This window comes from Tachyglossus aculeatus, chromosome X1, assembly GCF_015852505.1.
Source record: "Tachyglossus aculeatus isolate mTacAcu1 chromosome X1, mTacAcu1.pri, whole genome shotgun sequence".
NCBI classification, from domain to species: domain Eukaryota; kingdom Metazoa; phylum Chordata; class Mammalia; order Monotremata; family Tachyglossidae; genus Tachyglossus; species Tachyglossus aculeatus.
This window is the reverse complement of record NC_052101.1, coordinates 42,438,399-42,454,439: the sequence shown is the minus strand read 5'-3', so window position 1 is coordinate 42,454,439 and position 16,041 is coordinate 42,438,399. Positions and strand designations below refer to the sequence as shown.

Here is a 16,041-nt window from a genome sequence, read left to right as displayed (position 1 = left end):
TTAGTACAGTATACTGCACTTAATAAATGCTATGAATTAATTTATTCATAAAAAATTAATATACTCTACCTACCTAATCACACCGTACCATCATTCATCAGTCAGAGAAGCAGCATGGCTTGGTAGAAAGAGCCCAGGTTTAGGAGTCAGAGGTTATGGGTTCTTATCCTGGCTCCGCCACTCATCAGCCATGTGACTTTGGGCAAGTCACTTAACTTCTCGGTGCCTCAGTTACCTCATCTGTAAAATGGGGATTGAGACTGTGAGCCCCACACGGGACAACCTGTATCTTCCCCAGCATTTAGAACAGTGCTCGGCACATAGTAAGCACTTAACAAATACCAACATCATTATTATTATTATTATTATTATCTTAACACTGTGTTCTTGTTCAGTTATGAATTCACTTGTACCTAGCATGTATATCTTCCCTCTTTATTTTTATCAGTATACCATCTCCCCTGATGCACTGTAAGCTCCTTAAGGTCATCTGATGCTTCTATATTTTCCCCCAGCACCTTGAGCAGAGTAATCTGTCCACAGGAAGTGCTCAGTAAGTCCCGCTGATTGATTGATCAGTCTTGGCCCCTGAGGTTGCTTAGACTGAAAAGTGGGATAGGGATTCACTACTGGAAGATTGTCTAAGCCTGATGTCATGAGTCCCAAAATCATTACAGAGAGCGTCTGTATTGTGAAGCATATCAGGAAAGGCCTAGGAGAGCTGAAGGGTAGCTCCTACCTCCTCCTACTTACCAACTCAGAAGCTAATCTTCACTCTTATAAACGTCAATAGAAAATGAGAGGAAGAAGCGGATTTGCAGCTTTCCCGAACTGTCCCTCCTCTACCTCTGAACATCCAGGTTCCTCTTTGCTTTTCTAGCTGGCTGATTCCTTTCCCACCCACAGAGTGACGGGCAGCACGGACAAGTTCTGTCTTGCCTTGGAGTTTTAGCGTTCGCTGACAATATCTCGTTCAGAACGCAGAAGAGGAACCTTTCGACTTCAACCTTCATTGACCTATTCCAGTCCGAGCTTGCCGCCGGTTCTCCAGGTGAGATAACAGAAACAGATGCTGACGAGGGATGATTGGGCCTAAATAGAACTGAAGATCTCACACCTGGGCCAGTTGGGCCCAGAGCCAATCTGCCCAGAAAAACAATCCTGGAAGCAACATTGGCATAGTGGATAGAGCACGAGTCTGGGAGTCAGAAAGTCATGGGTTCTAATCCTGGCTCTGCCAGTTGTCTGCTCCGTGACCTTGGGCAAGTCACTTCACTTCTTTGTGTCTCAGTTCCCTCATCTGTAAAATAGAGATTGAGACTGTGAGCCCCATGTGGGACAGGGACTGTGTCCAACCCGATTTACTCGAATCCCCCCCTCCCCAGTGCTTAGTACAGTGTCTGGCACATAGTAAGCACTTAACAAATACCATAATTATTCTTGTCAATATTATAATCATTATTATTATTATTATTATTATTACTATTATTAAGCAGCATTAAATTTCAAAATTGGACTCGCCATAGAGACCCTGGGCTTTCAGATTAGCTGCTTGTTGGCTTTGCTGACTTTGTGGTGCCTGTCCACGACTTCGCACCTTTCACCTCTTTTTTGAACATGAGAGTTGTCCTTTGGTACTTGAAGAGGGAACTTTACCAAATTTCTTATCTTGTACTCTCCCAAGTGCTTAGTACAGTGCTCTGCACCCAGTAAGCACTCAATAAGTACAATTAATCGAAGCTGTCATTGCTGATGATGAGACCATATGCGAGTGTGAGTGTCTATGAGAGAGAATCTTTTGTACACTTTGTGTACGAAAGGCTGGTTGTGTAACATATCCGGCACTCTTGTCACTCAGGGCAGTTTTGCTTTGTCACCATTATTGAAAGGAGAAAGATAAAGTCTATGGCGAACAGGACTTGCACTTGATTCATTTTGCAGTAGTGGTGATGGCTTACGCTGAGCCATTCACACTTGCTTATCTGATTTCTCCTGCCCAGCCACACACAGGTGATCGTTGGTAGGGAGAACAGGTGCAGTCTCTGATTTTAATAGTTGCTGGTAACATTAGACCCTCATCCACTTGGTAAGCCAACCTGGAGCATGATAATTAAATTGGCTTAGTGAGGATTGGAGGATAGGGGCTTATTTAGTACATAGGACTGTCAAAAATGCGGATAACTGGGTCAGACTATTGCTCCATCCAATCTGACATGCTGTCTCTCACAGTGGCCCCAAAGGCTTCTCAGAAAAATCGTGTGATGGCTGCCCTCCTTGTCAGCCATCCTTCTAGTCAGGGATGGACCTAACTTTTCTTTCTTTCATCCAAAAATTATTGAGAGCCTCTCGGAGCAGTCTCAGCACTCTCTAATCCCACAGTAATCCCTGAAGAGTATTGCTTTTCCTACAACAATTCGCATATCTTAATCTCTGGGCATAGCTGTCGGGAGTTCTGTTCAGTCAGTGGTTGGTTTGCTACTCTCTCTTTAACCTGGATCCACATGTGTCCCAAAGAGATGGTCGAGACCAGTGGATGCAAGAGAAGGTTTCCTTGATGGTGAGATTTCGATAAGTGACTTTCAAACGTTCTCTGAACTGCCACTTGCAAAATCTGAAGAGGGCCCCTTCTGAATTGTATTCTTCGGTGCATAGATCTTCTGATATCAGCCTAAGAGGAAGACCAGACTGATAAAATAGTTAGAGGAGGCTTAGAGGCTGAATCATTTTTTAAAAGAGAGATGCGATTTAGTGGATGAAGATAGAAATAAGGAGGGGCATCAGTTGGAAGACATGATGAACCCAAACCATTGAAGATTGGAAAGTGTCAAGAATCAGTGAAGGATATATTTTGAGGTCCTTGCCTTGTTGCTGTGGCCTGGTCTGCACTGGCAAATGAAATAGAGAACTGGGACACTTATCCTGATCATTCAGTTGAAAATCACGCTTATCTCAAAAATATCCAGAAAACTGAGGCATAGATGGAATTATATAGCTACAATTATCTAACTAATTGCTGCAATCTTCCTCTTCACTTTACTGATAGGGAACTGACTTCAGTGAGAGTAGAACGAAAATCAGGTCATGAATCTGTGAAAAACTTATAAAGCTAGTGAGTTTGTTGTAACATGGAGGGTGAGGTCTTGAAGAATTTTGCATCATGGAAAAATCTCATTATGGTACTTTCATCTTGATTGAGGCCCTGCAAATGCACACAGTCATTTCTTCCCAAACCAGACCTTCTTATTCCAACTTGTGTATCACATTATATCTAGACCGACCTGTGTTTTCATTCATCCATTCATTCATTCATTAGTGTTTATTGAACAGATTGCATACAAAGCACTATAATAAGCTCTGGGAAAAAGAATACAAAATTAGAAAAAGCCCCCCAGCCCCCAAGAGGCTCACAGTTTAGGAATAAGGGAGTGGAGGAAGGTTGGCAATGGGCATAAAAGAAAATCTAAACCCTGAAACAATAAAAACAGAAAGCAACATCAGAGATGTAGGCAGCAGTAAATATAAAAACATTGGGAAGGCACTGGGAAAGAACTTTCCCTCATTTTTTAGTAAGGTCTATCCAAAATGTGAAAATATAGGCTGTCTTAGGAGAACTGAGTTGAGAAACAGCATGGTCTAGTGGGTAAATTACGGGCCTGGGTGTCAGAAGGACCTGTGTTCTTATCCTAGCTCCACCACTCGTCTGCTGTGTGACCTTGGATGAGTTGCTTAGCTGATCTGTGCCTCAGTTCCTTCATCTGTAAAATAGGGATTAAGACCGTGAGCCCCATGTGGGACATGGACTGGGTCCAACTTGATTAACTTTTAACTACTCTATGGTTAGTACAGTGCCTGACGCCAAGTAAGTCCTTAACAAATACCACTGGAAAACAAACAACCAACAAAATAACTGGGGAAAAAGTCAAAGTGAATATCAGTTGGTTATGTTTCAGCAGACGTTGAGAGGGAAAGCAACAGAGCCTATTGTAAAAAAAACCCGGGCCTGGGAATCAGGGGATCTGCGTTCTAATCCCAGCTCTGCCATGTGTCTGCTGGTGAACTTGGGCAAGTCAGCTAAGTTATCTGTGCCTCAGTTTCCTCATCTGTAAAAAGGAGATTAAATCCTATTCCCTCCCATTTAGACTGTATGACCCATTTAGACTCTATGTGTCCAATCTGTTTATCTTGTATCTACCCCAGTGCTTACTACAGTGCTTGGTACATTGTAAGTGCTTACCAGTACTAGTTATTACTATGTTCCCCAAATTTGGGACAATTGTATTCATTTATATATGTGTGTGTGTATGTATTGTATGTACATATGCACAATACACACATACACACAAATATGAATACACATACACATTCATAAGTGTGACTATTTGTGAAGCTTTGTCATTATTTTAGCCTGCAAAGAATCAGACATTCAGATTTTCTGATCATCATGAGATCTGCATATAAAGTAATGATATTCCCAAATTTTTGTGAAAAATAAAATATGTCATACTGAATGAACAATCCCACCAAGTGATGCTTACCCCTTCATGCCTAGCCTCAGTTGTCCCATCTGCTTCCAGGCACTATTTCCAAGTAAAGTCACCCAAGCGTGTGTGATTATGGTCACCACTCTTCACAAAGGCAGGGTACTGATGGAAACCAGCAAAAGCCAATTTCCCCTTTCCACCATCCTCTGCACAAACCACAGTGGGACTAGTATTCAGAAACGCCGACAACATCTATCAGCTGCCATACCCGATTAATTCTAAGTCACATAAACCTTTGGACCAAAGAGCAGAAGAGTGTTGTTTGCAATAGCTGTGTGTATGCCTTCAGATTTGAAGAAAAATTTCAGAAGCCAAGGAATTTAAGCAGTGGTGCAAAGAATCAGTTACGGTCAACTCCATGAGTATATTTAAGACATTTATTGCCCAGAAGCTATACTGAAAAGAAAGATTTTTCCCAAGTGAATAAATGAAATCATCTTTATGAATCAAGCATTTGTGAGGGACAACTTTTGTATACTGGGTCATGTATCACAGATTAGGCAGTTCATGCAAATGTATTTGTTGAGTGCTTACTGTTTGCAGAGCACTGTACTAAGCACTTGGAGAAGTACAGCACAACCATAGACATTCCCTGCCCATAATGAGCTTACAGCCTAGAGACACGGGGAGACAAGCATCAATACAAATAAATGAAATTAGAGATATGTACATAAGTGCTGTGGGGCTGGGAGTGCGGGAAGAGCAAAGGGAGCAAGGCAGGAGATGCAGAAGGGAGGGGAAGATGAGGGAAAGTGGGGCTTTGTCTGGGAAGGCCTTTGGAGGAGATGTGCCTTCAGTAAGGCTTTGAACGGGGGAGAGTAATTATCGAACAGATTTGAGGAGGGAGGCCATTCCAGATCAGAGGCGGGATGTGGGCTCGGAGTTGGCAGAGAGATAGGTGAGACTGAGGCACAGTGAGAAGGTTAGTGCTAAAAGGAGCAAAGTATGCGGGCACGATTGTAGAAGGAGAGAGCTGAGGTGAGTTAGGAGGGGGCAAGGTGATGGACTGCTTGAAAGCCAGTGGAGGAGTTTCGGTTTAATACAGAGGTGGAAGTATTTTGAGAAGCAGGGTGACATGTGCTGAACAATTCTGTAGAAAAATGATCCAGGCAGCAGAGTGAAGTACGGCCTGGAGTGGGGAGAGACAGGTGGCTGGGAGGTAGGCAAGGAGGCTGATGCAGTAATCCAGGCGGGATAGGATGACTGATTGTATTAACATGGTGGCAGTCTGGATGGAGAGGAAAGGGCGGATTTTAGCGATGTTGTTAAGGCGGGATGGACAGGATTTGGTGATGGATTGAATATATGGGTTGAATGACAAAGTAGAGTCTGTTCATCATTCTGTGGTTGATTAGACTCTTGAGGGCAGGAAATGTGTGTTTTGCTTCTGTTGTGCACTTCTAACATAGTTCAGAGCTCTGCTTTCAGCAGGTTTATAGATGCCATGGTACAGTGTCAGAGTGGCCTCGGGATGCCCTTGCTGCAGAGATCTAGGGATACTGATGAAAGGAACGCTCCTCTTGTGATCAGATGAAGGTGCTGACAGTAGTAATAGTAGTGATCACAAGAATAATAGTAGCTGTAGTAGTAGCAGTAGTAGTGATAGTATTATTAACAGTAGTAGTAGTAGCAGTAATATTAGCAATTGTAGTAGTATTCATTCGTTATCACATTTATGGAGCACTTACTGTGTGCAGAACACTGTATCGGCAAGAGATGGAGACAGTCCCTACCCAACAACGGGCTCACAGTCTAGAATCAGTAATAGCAGTAGTAGTACCGTAGAAGTAGCATTAATAACAGTAGTAGTAGACTGTGAGCCCACTGTTGGGTAGGGACTGTCTCTATACGTTGCCAACTTGTACTACCCAAGCGCTTAGTACAGTGCTCTGCACACAGTAAGCGCTCAATAAATACGATTAATGATGATGATAGTAGTAATAGCAATAATATTAGCATCAGTAGTAGCAGCAGTAGGAGGAGGAGTAATAGCAGTAATAATAATGATAATGGCATTTGTTAAGCACTTACTATGTGCAAAGCACTGTTCTAATAGTAGCAGTACCCGTATTATCATCAGTACTAGCAGTAATAATAGAAGTAGCAACAGTAGGATTAGCATCAGTACTAGCAGTAGTAATAGCAATAGTAGTAGCAGTAGTAGTAACAGTAGTAGCTGCATTAATAACAGTAGTAGTAACAGCAGTAGTAGTATCATCAGTAGTAGCAGTAGTATTTGCAACAGTTGGAGCAGCAGTAGAATCAGTATAGTAGTAAAGTTAGTAATAATAATAATAATAATAATAATAATAATAATAATAATAATGGTATTTGTTAAGTGCTTACTATGTGCAAAGCACTGTTCTAAGCGCTGCGGAGGTTACAAGGTGATCAGGTTGTCCCATGGGGGGCTCACAGTTTTAATCCCCATTTTCCAGATGAGGGAACAGAGGCACAGAGAAGTTAAGTGACTTGGCCAAAGTCACACAGCTGACAGTTGGCGGAGACGGGATTTGAACCCATGACCTCTGACTCCAAAGCCCGTGCTCTTTCCACTGAGCCATGCTGCTTCTCCAGTAGCAGCAGTAGTAGCAGTTGAAGCAGGAGTAGTAGTAGTAGCAGTAGTAATAGAAGTAGCAGTAGCAGTAACAGTAATTATAATAGTAATGATAGCATTTATTAAACATTTACTATGTGAAAAGCACTGTTCTAAGCACTGTGGAGGGTACAAGGTGATCAGGTTGTCCCACAGGGGACTCACAGTCTTAATCCCCATGTTACAGATGCGGTACGTGAGGCCCAGAGAAGTTAAGTGACTTGCCCAAGGTCACACAGCTGACACTTGGCGGAGCCGGGATTTGAACCCATGACCTCTGACTCCAAAGCCAGGGCTCTTTCCACTGAGCCACACTGCTTCCCCCAGTAGTAGCGTGAGTAGCCGCATTAATAACAGTAGTAGTAATGGCAGTAGTAGTATCATCAGTACTGGAAGTACTATTAGCAGCAGTATTTGTGTATTAGCGTGACAGTGAAATAGTAGCAGTAGTAGTAGCGATAGAAGCAGGAGTATAGTAGTAGAAGCAGGAGTATTAGCATCAGTAGCAGTAGTAATAGCTGTAGTAATAGTAGTAATAGCAGTAGCCTTCTAGACTGTGAGCCCACTGTTAGGTAGGGACCGTCTCTATATGTTCCCAAATTGTACTTCCCAAGCACTTAGTACAGTGCTTTGCACACAGTAAACGCTCAATAAATACGATTGAATGAATGAATCATCATCATCATCATCAATTGTATTTATTGAGCGCTTACTGTGTGCAGAGCACTGTACTAAGCGCTTGGGAAGTACAAGTTGGCAACATATAGAGACAGTCCCTACCCAACAGTGGGCTCACAGTCTAAAAGGGGGAGACAGAGAACAAAACCAAACACACTCACAAAATAAAATAAATAGAATAGATATGTACAAGTAAAATAAATAAATAAATAGAGTAACAAATATGTACAAACATATATACATATATACAGGTGCTGTGGGGAAGGGAAGGAGGTAAGATGGGGGGATGGAGAGGGGCACGAGGGGGAGAGGAAGGAAGGGGCTCAGTGTGGGAAGGCCTCCTGGAGGAGGTGAGCTCTCAGTAGGGCCTTGAAGGGAGGAAGAGAGCGAGCTTGGCGGATGGGCGGAGGGAGGGCATTCCAGGCCCGGGGGATGACGTGGGCCGGGGATCGATGGCGGGACAGGTGAGAATGAGGGACGGTGAGGTACTATGAATGAATAGTAATAGCAATAGCAGTAGTAATAGCAGTAGTAGTAGCAGTTAATGAGCAGCCGTTGAATGCAGTACACTGGACTAAGTTACTTGGGTAGGTAGGTTGCAAGAAATTTGCACCCTGCCAAAGAATAACTGAGGCTGCTTGGCCACGTCAGAAGCGAACTTTGAATTGGAACTGTGCTCGTTCCCTGCCTGGATCAAGTTGGAATGCCAAGTTTTCAGTATGCCCATGTTAACGTAAACCTTTCTTTGGGGCTCTAAGACATTTTAAATGACTAAACCTGAAATTCTCAGCAGATGCTGGAGTCGCGCCCACGGCCACGTCACCTGCCTGGGAGCGAGCTGTGAATCCAAACTGGGCTAGGAAAGTTCCCTGCCATTCCCCACTCAGACCCGGTTGGCCTGCCAAGTTTTCACTACACAGATTTGGAAGCAAAAGCCGGATTTGGGAAGGCGTGGAGTTGGGCCATTCGGCCCGCTTCGTGGCCACAAATCTTTAAGGGATTTGCCATAATATTATTATCGTTAGTAGAAGTAGTGGGAGAAGTAATAGTAGTAGTAGTAGTAGTAGTAGTAGTAGTAGTAGTAGTAGTAGTAGTGGTGGTGGTGTGGCTCAGTGGAAAAGAGCACGGGCTTTGGAGTCAGAGGTCATGGGTTCAAATCCCAGCTCTGCCACCTGTCAGCTGTGTGACTTTGGGCAAGTCACTTCATCATCATCATCAATCATATTTATTGAGTGCTTACTGTGTGCAGAGCACTGTACTAAGCGCTTGGGAAGTACAAATTGGCAACATATAGAGACAGTCCCTACCCAACAGTGGGCTCACAGTCTAAAAGGGGGAGACAAAACCAAACATACTAACAAAATAAAATAGAATAGATATGTACAAGTAAAATAAATAAATAAATAAATAGAGTAATAAATATGTACAAACATATATACATATATACTTCACTTCTCTGTGCCTCAGTTACCTCATCTGTAAAATGGGGATTAAAACCGTGAGCCCCCCCGGGACAACCTGATCACCTTGTAACCTCCCCAGCGCTTAGAACAGTGCTTTGTACATAGTAAGCCCTAAACAAATTCCATCATCATTAGTAGTAGTAGTAATATTGCTTTTGTTAAGCCCTCACTATGTGTCAAGCACTGTTCGAAGCCCTAGGGTAGATACACGTTGATCAGTTCTGAAAGAATTTTGTCAAGATGGAGCTCACAGTGTAAGTAGGAGGGAGAACAGGTATCGAATCCCCACTTTACAGATGAGGAAACTGAGGCTCAGAGAAGTGAAGTGACTTGCCTAAGGTCACACACCAGGTCATTGGAGGAGACAGGATTAGAATCCAGGTCCTCTGACTTTCAGGCCTGTGTTCCTTCCTCTAGGCCAAACTGATCCTTGCTTCCTGGAAGCGCATTGCTTCCTGGAAATCTTGGATAGTAGTAGTAATACAAGGCAGACTCACAACGCTTATAAATGCACCAATTCAGCATTTTTCAGAGTGGTTTACAAAGATTGGTCCCTGTCACTCTTTTCTAAGTGCTTGGGAACATACAATAGAAGCAAAGTGCAGAAGAAACCAACGTGGCCTAGTGGTTAGAGCGCAGGCCTGAGACTCAGAAGGACCTGGGTTCTAATTCCATGCTCTGCCACTTGTCAGCTGTGTGACCGTGAGCAACTCGCTTCAGTTCTCTGTGCCTCAGTTCCCTCATCTGTAAAATGGGGATTAAGACTGTGAGTCCCATGTGGGACATGGACTGAGTCCAACCCGATTAGCATGTGTGTACCCCAGCACTTAGAACAGTTCCCGGCAGCAGCGTGGCTTAGTGGGAAGAGCCCGAGCTTGGGAGTCATCATCATCATCATCATCATCAATCGTATTTATTGAGCGCTTACTATGTGCAGAGCACTGTACTAAGCGCTTGGGAAGTACAAATTGGCAACATATAGAGACAGTCCCTACCCAACAGTGGGCTCACAGTCTAAAAGGGGGAGACAGAGAACAAAACCAAACATACTAACAAAATAAAATAAATAGAATAGATATGTACAAATTAAATAAATAAATAAATAAATAGAGTAATAAATATGTACAAACATATATACATATATACAGGTATATACATGTATACAGGGAGTCAGAGGTGGTGGATTTTAATCCCGGCTCCGCCACTTATCTGCTATGTGACTTTGGGCAAGTCACTTCACTTCTCTGTGCCTCGGTTACCTCATCTGTAAAATGGGGGTTAAGACTGAGAGCTTAGCCCTATGTGGGACAACCTGATAACCTTGTATCTACCCCAGCATTTAGAACAGTGCTTGGCACATAATAATAATAATAATAATAATAATAAAACGGCATTTATTAAGTGCTTACTATGTGCAAGGTACTGTTCTAAGTGCTGGAAAGGTTACAAGGTGACCAGGTTGTCCCAAGGGGGGCTCACAGTCTTAATCCCCATTTTACAGATGAGGTAACTGAGGCACAGAGAAGTTAAGGGCATGCCCAAAGTCACACAGCTGACAATTGGTGGAGCTGGGATTTGAACCCATGACCTCTGACTCCAAAGCCCGGGCTCTTTCCACTGAGCCACGCTGCTTCTCTTACGGAGTAAGTGCTTAACAAATACCATCATTATTAGTACCATAAAAAAGGTATTGTCTCTTCTAATGAGAAAGACAGGGCACAAACTGCATACAACACACACGCAGGCACATACATTAAGGTGCAAGAATAACAGCAGAGAGATAAATGATTAAAACAAAACTAGACAAGCAAATGACTAAATCAATAGACAATAAATAAGCAGCGATATCAGGTGGTGGGAGGTCATTAGTCCTGCTTCTCCTCCCCCTCAACCCTTCCCCTCACTTGTAACTTCCTCCAGGATGCTCGAAATGTTGTTTTTCAAGAAGCAGGTTGGAGCAGACAGGGAACCCTCCGAGGGGGATCCGCAAGGACCTTTGCATATCAGATTGATACTTAGCTCATTCTAATTCAGAACATATTCATTCAAATGTATTTATCGAGAGCCTTACTGTGTGAAGAGCAATAAACAGACACATTCCCTGCCCTCAGCTAGCTTCCAGTCTAGAGGGGGAAACAGACATTAATATAAAAAATGAAATAAATGGGGACACAGCATGGCCTCATCGAAAGAGCACAGTCCTGGGAGTCAGAGGACCTGGGTTCTAATCCTGATCTTCCATGCGTCGTCGGCTGCGTGACCTTGGCCAAGTCGCTTCTCTTAATGGGGATTAATGGGGATTAAGACTGTGAGCCCCACGAGGGACATGGACTGCGTCCAATCTGAGTAGCGTATATCAACCTCAGTGTTTACTACAGTGCCTGTCCCATAGTAAAGGGCATTTCTAGACTGTGAGCCCACTGTTGGGTGGGGACCATCTCTAAATGTCGCCAACTTGTACTTCCCAAGCGCTTAGTACAGTGCTCTGCACACAGTAAGCTCTCAATAAATACGACTGAATGAATGAATGAATAACAAATAACAAATACCATAAAAAACAGTGGAAAGAGCAGGGCCCTGGGAGTCAGAGGACCTGGGTTTTAATCCCGCTCCTCCTCTTACCTGCTGTGTGACCTTAGGCAAATCACTTAACTTCTCTGTAGCTCAGTTTCCTACGTAAAATGAGGATTCAAAACCTGTTTTCCCTCATACTTAGACTGTGAACCCGATATGGGACAGGGACTGTGTCTGATCTGATTAACCTGTACATCCCCCAACATTTAGACCAGTGCTTGGTACATACTAAGTGCTCAACGAATACCATAAAATGATAACGAGAAAAACATCATCCTGACACGGCTGGGCTCCTTAGCTGTGGTGTCTAATTCTTTAATAATAGTAACAATAATAATGGTATTTGTGAAGAGCTGACTGTGTGCCAAGCACTGTTCTAAGTGCTTTAATAATAATAATGATGATGGCATTTATTAAGTACTTACTATGTGCAAAACACTACTCTAAGTGCTGGGGATGTTACAAGGTGATCAGGTTGTCCCACAGCAGGCTCACAGTCTTAATCCCCATTTTGCAGATGAGGTAGCTGAGGCACAGAGAAGTTAAGTGACCTGCCCAAAGGCACACAGCTGACAAGCGGCAGAGCTGGGATTTGAACCTCTGACCTCTGACTCCAAAGCCTGTGCTCTTTCCACTGAGCCTTGCTGCTTCTCATGGGTTTCTAGTCAAAACACAGAGCGTAAATCCCCTTAAGAGCAGACCTTATTGAAACTTTTCTGCAAGAATGGATGTGGAAGGGGTGGAAAATAGTGGAGGGGTGAAAGGTTGTCAGACCATCATCATCATCATCAATCGTATTTATTGAGCGCTTACTATGTGCAGAGCACTGTACTAAGAGCTTGGGAAGTACAAATTGGCAACATATAGAGACAGTCCCTACCCAACAGTGGGCTCACAGTCTAAAAGTAATTGCACGTTAACCAGGGTGAAATGAGAGCAAATTATGCCACTGAGGTACTGTGTGTTGATATAAGAAATTCTTGAGGCGGGCCAGTGAGAAATATTCCATGTAGATGGTCAATGAGATCTGGAGTCATCCATGGTGGTTTGAATTGACTGTAAAAGCCCACCCCATTGCCTTGTTTGCTTATTTTTTTTCCAAGATGTTCAATACAAAATATCAGTAAATCTCCTGTCTGCCTTCCTGCTGCCAGCAGCGGTGCAACAGCCAATTACTTACCCGATATTACTCATTGTTTCTAAACTATACACTGGTAATTTGATTTAGACAGGGCATTTTCTCCTGATAAATCTAGCTAGATTACCAAGTCAGAATGTGTTTATTAAAACACCAATTAGCTCTTGCTCTCTCATCCATCACGAGGCCCTTTACTTCTTGTGGGGATTTGGTGACGTGTTCAAGGCTCTGCATTTGTACGAATGACTGATTTAAATCCAGTCGTCATTTGAAAAGAGGTACCTTCTCTCTCCACATTGTGGTAACTGATTACTGTTTAGAGCCATTTTGGGCAGCGTGAATTATGAGGCGGCGGGGTGGGGAGAGCTTGAGGGAGATTCCTGCCTCGTCCTGGGTGCTGGGAAATCTCTCCTAGACAGGTCTCTATAAGTTGCCAACTTGTACATCCCAAGTGCTTAGTACAGTGCTCTGCACACAGTAAGTGCTCAATAAATGTGACTGAATGAATCAGTATAGCTGGGGGCCAAAGAGCCTGTTGACTGCATTGTCACGAGTCTTTTCATTCATTCATTCAATTGTATTTATTGAACACTTACCTTTAAGGTGTGCAAAGCACACTACTTAGTACTTGGGAGTTGTTAAGGGCTTCCATGTGTCAGGCAGTTGTTAAGCACTGGGGAGGATACAAGCAAATCAGGTTGAACACGGTTCCTGTCCCACGTGATGATGATGATGATGATGGAATTTATTAAGCGCTGACTGTGTGCAAAGCACTGTTCTAAGCGCTGGGGTGGTTACAAGGTGATCAGGTTGTCCCACGGGGCGTTCACAGTCTTAATACTGAATTTATAGATGAGGTAACTGAGGCCCAGAGAAGTTAAGTGACCTGCCCAAAGTCACACTGTGGGCCCGCTGTTGGGTAGGGACCATCTCTATATGTTGCCAACTTGTACTTCCCAAGCGCTTAGTACAGTGCTCTGCACACAGTAAGCGCTCAATAAATACGATTGAATGAATGAATGAATTGGCGGAGCTGGGATTTGAACCCCTGACCTCTGACTCCAAAGCCCGGGCTCTTTCCACTGAGCCACGCTGCTTCCACGTGGGACTCAGAGTACCAACCCCCATTGTACAGACGAGGGGAGGCACAAAGAAGTGAAGTGACTCATCCAAGGTCACAGAGCAGGCAAATGGGGAGGCAGGATTCGAACCCATGTCCTTCTGTCTCCCAGGCTCTGTGCTCCCTCCACTGTACCATGCTGCTTCTCTGACTAATAACTAGTCAAGATCAAGTGGAGAATGAGAAGTATGGAAGAGAAGATGGTATCCCCAATGCAGTTCCAGAGGGTATGGAGTTGGGCCAGCTGCAAAAAAAAGTTGGCAGGCCATGAGATTAATCAGAATTGCAAAGATCTCAGAAGACTGGTATGGAATTCCATGGCCTAGTTGGTTAGAACAATGATTCTTTAGAAGAGTTCAAAACCAGAACTGAATACAATAGAAAAAAAAGCAAAAGATTAGTAGTAAAATGAAAACACCACTTGTAAGGAAAGACAGAGTGGAAGAGGACCTGGGGGACCTAGTCAACCACAAGCTAATATTAACCAGCTATGTAGTGCTGTAATTGACATAATGGTCCTGCATTTTCACGGGTATAATCGTATAGGAATTGAGAAATCATTCTTCCTCTCGTTAGAGCCTTATGCTGTCACTTCATTTTCAAAAACAAGTGGGGAATTTGATGAAGATCCAGAGAAAATAAAGTAAATAGAAGTATGGCAACCAGATAGGAACAACAATAATAAAACCATAGTAGCAGTTCTTATTAAGTGTTTCCTGTGTACAGAAGCACTCCTCTAATGTCTGGGGCAGGTCAGATCAGATAGAAACCCTGTCCCACATGAGGTTTTCAGGCTAACAGGTCACTGATTCAGGTTTCTAGGATCTCGGGCACTTGGGCCCACAGTGATTCTCACAGAACATTTGCTTTTACGTAACATTTAATTTTTTCACCTCCCCCCGAGGTCTCCCCCAAGAGACCTTCCCTAAGTCCTCATTTCCTACTCCCTTCTGCTTCACCCTGACTTGGTCTCCTTATTCACCATTCACCCTTCCCCAGCCACCCGGCACTTGTACCTATCCAAACTTTATATTGATTTGTGTTTCCCCCTCTAGATTGTAAGCTCGATGTGGGAAGGGAATGTGTCCGTTATAGTATTGTGTTGTACTCTCCCAAAAGGTTAGTACAGTCCCTGCACACAGTAAGTGCTCAATAAATATGACTGACTGATAGGTTGATTTTGCACTTATGAAAAATAGAACTTTCCCATGAGAGATAATGGCATTTATTAAGAGCTTACTATGTGCAAAGCACTGTGAGATGTGGCCATCACCCTAGTAGGGAACTTGTTGTTGTCGTCTTATGCTGTCGAGTCGTGTCTGACCCATAGTTATGCCAGGGAAGCAACAGAGTATAAGTATATAATAATGATGATGAAGAGAGAAACAGATAAAATAGATTTACAGAAAAGGGAAGCAACAAAGTATAAGCATATAATAATAATGATGATGGTATTTCTTAAGCACTTACTATGTGCCAAGCACTGTTCTTAGCACTGGGAGAGATACAAGGGAATCAGGTTGTCCCATGTGGGGCTCACAGTCTTAATCCCTATTTTACAGATGAGGTAACTGAGGCATAGAGAAGTTAAGTGACTTGCCCAAAGTCACCCAGCTGACAGATTAGCATGGCCCCTGCGCAAGGATGACACGCAAATTGGTGAAGCATTCCATAGTTTTCCCATGTTTTATATCCTATCCACATGTTCCTATCCACATGTTTTATTTTGTTGTCTGTCTCCCCTTCTAGACTTCGAGCCCATTGTTGGGTAGGGACCGTCTCTATAGGTTGCCAACTTGTACTTCCCAAGCGCTTAGTCCAGTGGTCTGCACGCAGCAAGCGCTCAATAAATACGATTGAATGAATGAGTGAAAAGTGGCGGAGGTGGGATTAGAACCCATGACCTCTGACTCCCAAGCCCGTGCTCTTTC

The 16,041-nt window shown here is 43.5% G+C and overlaps 1 protein-coding gene and 1 pseudogene across 1 annotated transcript in view; both read left to right on the top strand.

Moving 5' to 3' along the window:
• The window catches only part of KCTD16 (potassium channel tetramerization domain containing 16), a 298,062-nt gene that overhangs the window by 232,136 nt on the left and 49,885 nt on the right, over positions 1–16,041 (top strand). The gene's annotated exons all lie outside the window — the stretch shown is intronic.
• LOC119920602 lies at positions 15,729–15,789 on the top strand (annotated as a pseudogene).